Here is an 11,141-nt window from a genome sequence, read left to right as displayed (position 1 = left end):
CGTAGCTGGCAGCAAAACGTGATCGCTCTTGGCTACTGTGTAAATGTCACTTTAACATTTTACGCATGGCTGGGCAACCGGTAATTTTGACATATAGGCCTAATCATCAGAGGAAACCCGCTATATTTTTTTTTCTAATACAGCAAGGGATCTTTTATATGCACTTTCCCACAGACAGGAGACCATATACCACCGCCTTTGATATACCAGTCGTTATGCACTGGCTGGAATGAGAAATAACCCAATGGGCCCCCGACGGGAATCGATGCCAAACCGACCGCACATCAAGCGAGCGCCTTACCACTGGGCTACGTCCCGCCCCTTTAAAGGGACATTCCTGAGTTTGCTGCAGTTTTGTAACATGTTATCGACTAACAGAGATTTTTTTAACGATTGTAATTACATATCAAATATATTTTCCTGCATAACATATTAGTGGCTGTATATTAATCGTGTTTCTGATCGTTCTAATATTTGTACTAGCGTAAATTTCATTTTGTTTCTTAAAATATTAGTTTCGTGCTTACGAAATTATTTGAAGACAAAATCCAGTTTGGGCTTCTTACAAATATTAAGACGATCAGAAACACATTGAATATACAGACACTTATATCCTATCCTAAATATATTTAATATGTAAGTTTAATCGTAGAAATATTGTTTTAGTCGGAAACATTTTACAATGCAGCAAACTCAGGAATGTCCCTTTAATAATAAAGAAAGACGCATCACAACAGATGTACGAACACACTCTAATTTTATACGGAAGCCGTCTAATTTCTGACTTCACACAAAACAACCCTACCTAACAAGGGGACGAACATAGCTCAGTGATAGAGCTCTTGTCTGAGGTCCGATATATCCTGGGATCTATTGTCTTCGGTGAACTGTTTTCTCCCCGCCCCAGCCAGTGCATAGCATGTGATATATCAAATACTGATTATATACTGTTTGGGGTTTTTTCCTATGTGATCCCCGGATGCCTTTTCTATAGTAGCCCAGCTATATTTCCTTTATTTCTCGTGCTCAACCAAATGTCGATATAATGAAATTACATGAGTTTAAAATGCACTAAGGTGTCGTTAAACTAAGATTATTTTCCTTTAACTTTCTCTACCTAACAATGTGTTCTATCTCGCAATCGTATAGAGAAGTTCTAGTCAAAGACAACTGTTGGTCGAATAACTGACAGATTGCAAATTTCGTACCCGACGACTACGTCACTGCTTGGGAAATTATGTGTTTGATAAAAAAACACCCACAGAAATGAAATGTTTTATTTAACGACGCACTCAACACATTTTATTTACGGTTATATGGCGTCAGACATATGGTTAAGGACCACACAGATATTGAGAGAGGAAACACGCTGTCGGCACTTCATGGGCTACTCTTTTCGATTAGCAGCAAGGGATCTTTTATATGCACCATCCTACAGACAGAATAGTACATACCAGTTGTGGAGCACTGACTGGAACGAGAAATAGCCCAATGGGCCCACCAACGGGAATCGATCTTAGCGAGCGCTGTACCACTGAGCTACGTCCCGCCCACAAAAAATAGAAGTATTTCACACACACATACGCACGCACACACACACACACGCACACACACACACACACAATGTCTCTAATATACTCTTCAAAAAAAGAAACGCAAAAGGGTACAAATGGGTTATAACTCCGATTTTATGTTTCCTACCGGTTCATGCTTTGTGAATATAAGGTCATTGCATGTCCCAAACACATTCCTACGGTTACATTCGATAAAACGCAGCTACTGTACAATAAAGTTCCAAAATGTGAATATTCGCAAAAACGCAGCCACGTGCAAACCATGTCACCACTGCACGTGCGTTGTCTGCACGTGCAACATGAACACCGACAGTATAAAAGTGCAGGGTGTTCGCTTGCCTGGCCTCTGTATCTGGCCGACAGTTGACAATCCAGGACATGCCACGTCTCGGTGAACCGCAGAGAAACAATGCCATCGGCCGACTAGACGCAGGCGAATCCAGAACGGCCGTTGCCAGGGCATTCCATGTGTCCCCAAGCACCATCTCCAGACTGTGGGACCGTTACCAGCAACATGGATCAACACGTGACCTCCCTAGATCCGGTCGACCACGGGTCACTACCCCCGGGCAGGACCGCTACATCCGGGTACGCCACCTTCGGGAACGATTGACTACTGCCACCTCCACAGCCGCAGCAATACCAGGTTTGCGCAGGATATCCGACCAGACCGTACGGAACCGCCTACGTGAGGTAGGAATTCGTGCCAGACGTCCAGTTCGAGGTGTCATCTTAACACCACAACACCGTCGACTCCGACTGCAGTGGTGCCAGATTCATTGACAATGGCCTCAACTGCGATGGAGACAGGTGTGGTTCAGTGACGAGTCCCGATTTCTGCTCCGACGTCATGATGGAAGATGTCGCGTGTATAGGCGTCGTGGTGAACGTTATGCGGCAAACTGCGTGCAGGAAGTGGACAGATTCGGCGGGGGTAGTGTCATGGTGTGGGCAGCCATCTCACACACTGGCAGAACTGACCTGGTCCACGTGCAGGGCTACATTGACCAGATCCTCCGGCCACACATCGTTCCAGTTATGGCCAACGCCAACGCAGTGTTCCAACATGACAACGCCAGGCCTCACACAGCACGTCTCACAACGGCTTTCCTACAGAACAACAACATTAATGTCCTTCCTTGGCCATCGATATCACCGGATTTGAACCCAATTGAGCATCTATGGGACGAGTTGGACCGACGCCTCCGACAGCGACAACCACAGCCCCAGACCCTGCCCGAGCTGGCAGCAGCCTTGCAGGTCGAGTGGGCCACCATCCCCCGGGACGTCATCCGTACTCTGGTTGCTTCAATGGGCAGGCGGTGCCAGGCAGTTGTCAACACACGCGGAGGCCACACCCGGTATTGACTCCAGATGACCTTGACCTTGGTGGTGTGTCCTATCACTTACTCACAATGGACTAGAGTGAATTGTGAACAATCCTGCAACATTTGGTAATTATCGGACTCACCATTCAATACTTAAATCAATTCTCCAAATGTTACGACAATGTGGTTTTGCGTTTCTTCTTTTGAAAAGCATATATCAGAAACAGTCAATATTGATTTATTTCAACATGACAGGCTCATCCAGTTGGTCAACTTTGTTATCTTATTGAGGTTACAAACACGAGATAGCATCCAGCGACAAGCACCTGTTTACCTTTAGTAAATGTGTTTTACAGAGTTACGTGCGTTTCTCTCTGTTACTTGAAGGCGGCACGTAGCCAAGTGGTAAAGCGTTCGCTTGATGCGCTGTCGATTTGGGATCGACCCCTGTCGGTGGGTCCATTGGGCTATTCGTCATTCCAGTCAGTGCTCCAAGACTCGTATATCAAAGGCTGTGGTATATGCTATCCTGTCTGAGAGAAAGTGCATATAAAATATATCTTACTGCATTATAAAACTGTAGGGGTTTTCTCTGATGACTATGTTTGACATCCAATAGCCGATGATTAATTAATGTGCTCTAGTGTTGTCGTTAAACAAAACAAAGCTTTATACACACGGCCGCAGTTTATATTGCCACTTCTGCGTTAAGTAATAAAAATCGCGGTATCCATTACCGTTGTATTTAAAGAATTCATCTTTGTACGCAATATTTAGCACAAAGTATATTTGGTAGTCGACTGAACCTGAGCGCACCCCCATCCCCCCCCCCCCCCCCCTCCAAAAAAACAATAACATAAAAAACAACAACCCCAAAACACTTAAGAAATGCGGCAAGTACAAACAAGGCTGTCGGCAGTGTCGATGAATAGAAGAGAAGCGACCAGAACGATAGGAAAATGTTAAAAATCCTTGCGTATTCTATTATAGATTCTATTTAAGGTTAAGCGTGAAAACCAGTCAAGCAAGCATTTACCTGCTCTTATTATTTATTTTCTTTCCTTTATTTCACATTATTCATTTTGAACGGCAATAGAGCAGCATATTATGTTTCTGACGGAATCTTTAACAATAACAGATAACACCAATCTAATTAAAATTAGCTCCACTATTACATGTGGATCTAACACCAGCCAGTTGGAGCTCATGTCCACCAATCAAAACCTTACTTGCAGAATCCTGCCAATGATTTAAAAATAATTTGAAAACATTCCGAATTATCCTGAGGGTATACATGTTTCGTATGAATTACGAATGCCTTAAAACATGTTTTATTTTATAAAATAAATAATTTGTAATGTAAAACTGAAGACTGATTTAGTTTTTTTTTTTTTTAATAAATAAATAAATAATTGTTAATGTAAAATTGAAGACTGATAACCCACCCCGTACGTATTGGTATGGTTCGCTGTACTGCGGCTACTAAAATAGACTCGCCCGATATTTTTAGAATTTGTATGCTCCCAAATAACGTTATAAAAGGCGAAGTGTGATTGGTCAATATTTAAATTATTATTTACAGACGAAATGTTACCTGGATATTGGGGACTACGCAGTGTTGTTAGTTTTAAATCACTGGCAGGATTCTGCAAGTAAGGTTTTGATTGGTGGACATGAGCTCCAACTGGCTGGTGTTAGATCCACATGTAATAGTGGAGCTAATTTTACTTAGATTGCAGATAACACCATAAACGAATAGGGCGGGATGTAGCCCAGTGATAAAGCGTTCGCTTGATGCGCGGTCGGTCTGGGATCGATCCCCGTCGGTGGACCTATGAGGCTATTTCTCACTCGAGCCAGTGCATCACGACTGGTATATCAAAGGCCGTGGTATGTGTTATCCTGTCTGCGGGATGTTGCATACAAAAGATCCCTTGCTGCTAATCGAAAATAGTAGCCCATGAAATGGCGACACCGGGTTTCCTCTCTCAATATCTGTGTGGTCCTTAACCATATGTCCGACGCCATATAGCCGTAATTAAAATGTGTTGAGTGTGTCGTTAAATAAAACATGTTCTTCCTTCCTTCCATAAACGAATACAGAACTTTAATCCATTACTTTCATGATACTTGGAAAAAACATACGGATACTTTTAGTCCCTACCGTTCATTTTGCAGAACATGCATATATTAATAAAATGTTTGTTTTTGTTTAACGACACCGCTAGAGCACACTGATTGATTAATAATCGGCTGTTGGATGTCAGACATTTAATAATTCTGGGCCCAATTTCACAAAACATCGTAAGCCTAGTTTGCACGTAAACGTAAATCTACGACTAAACCACAATTCTTATTACTATTATAGTTCAACAAATATAGTTAGAAGAACACATATTTCATTTTCTTTTGTCTTTAAAATTCATCCAGCTTCCGTAATGATGTAATTTTCTGCGTGAAATTAATATCAAACACGTGCAAACGCACGGCCGGTATAACTGCTAGTAGCAGACATAAACTTACGATGTTTAGTGAAAGGGGCCCCGATATTTAGTCTTAGAGAGGAAATCCCAACATTTTTCTATTAGCAGCACATACCACGGCCTTTGATAAACCAGCAATAGATAGATGTATATCTATCTACATACATTAGGTGATTATCGCTACTTCAAGTTACCTTATTCAGACAACGAAATACGGTTATTACATCAAGTCAAACCACAAATACTCTCTCTCTCTCTCTCTCTGTCTCTCTCTGTCTCTCTCTCTCTCTCTCTCTCTCTCTCTCTCTCTCTCTCTCTCTCTCTCTCTTGTAATAGTTACAAGTTTCATGTAATAAAACGTTTTAGGTGTTCAATCAGTTTGTTTATGCTAGGTCACAATATGTTTTGTATACTGTTATGTATATTGTCATTTGACACTTTAATAAACAATCAAACTGTCATATTAAAGTAACCCTAATTACTATAAATGAGGACAGTAATATTGTAATTGTAGTCTTCGCCGATGTCCGAATAAACGTATTTCGTTGTCTGAATAAGGTAACCAGTTCAACGTTCGTGCTACAGGCTTCCACTATGGACGGTACCCCAGCAACCCAATCGGGTAGCAACAATGACGCTAAGACTTGTCATCTTGATAATTGTGCAATGCCAGCGTTCAGTGGGACACCACAACCCTGAGGTCTCTCGACGGGTGATATCTGGGTAAGAAGGCCGAACCAAGGGGTATATAAGGCACCGCTGGGACAGAGCGTGCGAGTCTTTACACATTCAGGTAAAGGTAAGGTTCTAGATTATTTATTTTGAAAATTTAATTTAACTTAATTACGACTTTCATGTCTTTACATTTTACTTGGTTCCAGAATATAACACACTTTCGTTTATCAATCATAGACACACTTAGCAGTATTATGATTATTTCTCAATTTTAATTATTTTTCCTTTAACTAAAATGTGTTATATGGTATCGTTTTAACACTTCAGTGGGAATCTATAGTCCATCCCACCATCCTTATGAAAATGTTTGTTTTGCAAATAATTTTAGTTTGGTTTGATGTAAGAAAAACAGTAACAGTGTTTTGGAAATAAAACAAAATACTATTTGCGTGTGCAATTTAGAAAACAGTCGGCTCAGAAATAAATAACTTGTAGTATAGTCCATAGTATGAAAAAAAGCTTTCCATGTGGGAAAGACTATAGATTAATTACTAATGAAACATTTAAACAGTTGAAAGCGTCTAGTGTAGTTTAGCGATCGCAGTATAATGTACACCCGCAGATGAACAATTGTTTTCAAGCATTTGCATCAATATTTTACTCATATACTACTCCTTATATTAACTAGTCAATCTTATTATGCTAAAAGAGATAACTACAAGAACGATGTAATTGTTTTATGACATGTTCTCTGATGTGGATCTCAGAAGGTTTTTTTTGTTTTGCATTGCAAACGTCTAATATATACTCTGTCAAAAAAGAAACGCATAGGCGAAATATTCATGGAATTATCTCTTTAATACAAAGTGACATAATTTCGTTATTTATGATCGTATCACAGTCGAATTTGACATGAGTATGTGACAATGTTCTTGCTATGGACTGACGGCAGTGGATACGTTTTCTTCACCAAACAGCGTCGCTCGAGGGCGCTGAAATCAGTACTGTGTGTGGCCACCAGCAGCAGCATTACTGCGCGACATCTCCTTGGCATAGACTAAATGAGTCTCTGAATCCGAGCACGCGGAATCCTAGCCCATTCTTCCTGCAGTGCATGTGACAGTTGCGGAAGCGTCTGAGGCTCCGGGTCACGCTGGCGTACACGTCTGTCCTGTTCGTCCCATAGATGTTCAATGGGGTTGAGATCTGGCGAGCTTGATGGCCATGGCAACACATTAATGTTCTCATTCTGAAGGAAATCCATTGCTACACGTGCCGTATGCGGCCTGGCATTGTCCTGCTGAAAGAGTTCTGTCTGTCGATCCAAAATGGGAAGCATGTGATGGCGAAGAATTTCATCCCGGTAGCGTACAGCTGTCAGGTTGCCTTGTATGAACACAAGTTCACTTCTGCCGGTGTATGAGATCGCTCCCCACATCACGACACTCCCTCCACCGAATCTGTCAACTTGGGCGACGCAGTTGTTGGCAAAACGTTCATTGCGGCGTCTGTAAACACGTTGTCGTCCATCACGTCGCTGTAGAAGGAAAAGTGACTTGTCGCTGAACCATACTTGCCGTCAGTTTCCCAAGTTCTACCCCTGTACATTCGTACACCAGCGAACACGTCAAAGTCGATGTTGACGTCGCAGGACGGAGCGAACATACGGTCTCCTAGCCCGTAAACCAGGTTCTCGAAGTCGGTTCCGAATGGTTTGTGCAGACACCCTTCTCAAACCAGGTATGCGTCCAGCAGTGTTCGTTGCTGTGGCAGTTCGGTGACCACTTCTGGGCCGGTTTTCAGCTGATTGAAACTGCTGGTACCTGTCCCAGAGACGTGAAATGGTGCTCTGATAGACATTCATGTGGCGTGCGATTGCTGACTGCGATTCACCTAACTGGAGACGGCCTATTGCAATGTTTCGATTCGGCAGGGTTAGTCTTGGCATCTCGTAACTCGTCTACGTCGAAATGGAAATGAGTCATCATTGCATGCATTGCAGCTTTAAATACCCACCACTACCCCAATCTTTCCCCCGAGTTTCACGTGTTTTAGGGTGCATTTGGGCATGCTGTCTCATTCTAGGAACATTAACAAACATGGTCATTGAGCAACACAGCTGTGCGAATTTTAAACTGGAGTCATGAATATGGTATAGCGTTGATACCGACTGCCAATTTGTTGGACTGTTAACTTAATGTTCCTTCTCTCAACCAATACCCCACGACTGGCACATCAAGGGCCGTGGTCTATATATATATATATATATATATATATATATATATTGTTCTGTCTATGGAACAAAACGTTTGCTTCTTTGTTTTGTTTAATGACACCACTGGAGCACATTGATTTATTAATCATCGGCTATTGGATAACATTCGGTAATTTGACATATAGTGTTAAAGAGGAAACTCGCTACATTTGTTGTATTAGTAGCAAGGGATCTTTTATATGGACCATCTGATAGACAGGATAATACATACAACGGCCTATGCACTTGCTGGAGCGAGAAATAGCTCAATGGGCCCACCGACGGGGATCGATCCCAGACCGACAGCGCGTCAAGCTAACGCTTTACCACTGGGCTACATTCCGCCCCTGTGTATGTAACAGTGCCGCACAAAAGGTCGCTTGCTACGTAGAAGTAGCCAATTTTGCTGAAACGGGTTTCCTCTCTTTCGGTCTATCGACCAAAGTTAAAATAGTTAGTCACGAAATATCCAAGGATTAAAATGTGTTGAAGTGTCGTTAAACATTTTTTTTTTTTTACCCTTTCCTAGATCATTTTATTCACTTATGCAACGTGAAATGTTTTTTTTAGTTTTTTGAGCTAGTGGTTGCGTTACTCATTGCCTTAACTGAAGCAGTTCAATCACTCTAATGATATTACTGATTTCTGAAAGGTTTTCTTCTAAATGACCACAGATAAATACATTATTCGAAGCACGAAGGACGCGTGTGTGCTTGCGCATCTATTAATTTTGGTTTGGGTCATAGGGTAGCGTCCATGTACTAAAGAACGGTCACGATAAGTTAAGTACACAACCGATGTAATGACACAATAAAGAAAATAACGGTGCGTTATTTTCTTTATTGTACAGTATTTTAAAACTTCAGTAAACGATAAAAATATATTTGAAAGGCCACGGTTTGATCGACGTTCAGTTTAGGGTACTGTGACATTTAAATGGCAGGTGAATCAATTGAAACAACCTATTGCCCCCACATAGACTATTTCGTCCAATTTGCATTAAAGAAACTGGGGAGGCTACGTTTTGCCTAAATTAAACGAAAATCTCTATATATCCCAGTGCATAAAGAATATGTTGTGGCTAGCAAAGTGGAACAGGAAAACAAATCAACGGATCAGTTAGTCAGTGGGAAGGAATAACCGTTTTATTTAACGAACATTTTATCTACGGTCATATGGCGCCTCTATTGAGCCAAAGGCTCGGGTTTACAACATTCATTCACTCGGGACAAATAATTCATAATTCCTCGTAGCTCGTTAGTTATTCTCTAAGTATTACGGAGCATAAGCAAATAAAACTGTCTCGGTATGTGTCGAGTGCGTCGTTAAATAAAACATTTCCTTCCTTCCGTATGTCTTAGTAATAGCTTTGTATCAAGTATATTCATATACAATACATTAAAGGGACATTCCTGAGTTTTCTGCAATGTTTAAGATGTTATCGACTAACAGAGATTTTTTAACGATTGTAGTTAAATATCAAATATATTTTCCTGCATAAAATATTAGTATATTAAACATCTTTCTGATCGTTCTAATATTTGTACTGGGTTAAATTTCGTTTTATTTCCTAAAATATATTTTTTCGTACGTACGAAATTATTTGAAGACGAAATCCAGTTTGGGCTTCTTACAAATATTAAGACGACCAGAAACACATTGAATATACAGACACTGATATTTTAAACAAGAAAATATATTTAACATGTAAGCTTAATCGTAGAAATATTTTATTAGTCGGAAACATCTTACACTGCAGAACCGGCCTCGGTGGCGTCGTGGCAGGCCATCGGTCTACAGGCTGGTAGGTACTGGGTTCGGATCCCAGTCGAGGCATGGGATTTTTAATCGAGATACCGACTCCAAACCCTGAGTGAGTGCTCCGCAAGACTCAATGGGTAGGTGTAAACCACTTGCACCGACCAGTGATCCATAACTGGTTCAACAAAGGCCATGGTTTGTGCTATCCTGCCTGTGGGAAGCGCAAATAAAAGATCCCTTGCTGCCTGTCGTAAAAAGAGTAGCCTATGTGGCGACAGCGGGTTTCCTCTAAAAACAGTGTCAGAATGACCATATGTTTGACGTCCAATAGCCGATGATAAGATAAAAAAATCAATGTGCTCTAGCGGCGTCGTTAAATAAAACAAACTTTACTTTACTTACACTGCAGCAAACTCAGTAATGTCCCTTTAAAGGCATTGACCTAAGATATAAAAGCAGCGAAGAATAGTTTTTAGCTGTTACTTCGTTACTGTAAAGTTACAAGTCCTTACTTCTTTAAATACCCCCCATCCCCCCATCCCCCCCCCCCCCCCCATCCCCATTAAATTTAGCAAATCCATGTGACACGGTCCTCTTTCTTGGGCAGGTCGCAGGTCAATGGTAAAGCGCTCGCCTGATGAGCGGTAGGTCAGGGATCGACTCCTATCAGTGGGCCCATTGGGCTATGTCTTGTCCCAGTCAGTGCACCACGACTGGAGTATCAAATGACGTGGTATGTGCTATCTTGTTTGTGGAATGATGTATATAAAAGATCCCATGTTGCTAATTCAGATAGTCTTAGCTCTATCCAATCACTTCAAACTAATAAATCTACCAGGCCAGATATCCTCGCAGCCATCCACAATAAACTTCATGAACTAAACCAGCTTAATTTAATAGTAGTATTCGAATGGGTCCCAGCTCACGTAGGTATAATTGGCAATGAAACAGCTGACTATGGAGCCAAAACTGCACTTTCAATCACTAGCAAAATTACAGAACTACCTTTAGGAATATCAGAACTAATGTCAAAAGCAAGAAAACACTACATTAATCAATGGCAGGC

Source organism: Gigantopelta aegis, unplaced genomic scaffold (assembly GCF_016097555.1).
Source record: "Gigantopelta aegis isolate Gae_Host unplaced genomic scaffold, Gae_host_genome scaffold1924, whole genome shotgun sequence".
Classification (NCBI taxonomy): Eukaryota; Metazoa; Mollusca; class Gastropoda; order Neomphalida; family Peltospiridae; genus Gigantopelta; species Gigantopelta aegis.
Note: the sequence above shows the minus strand (reverse complement) of the source record.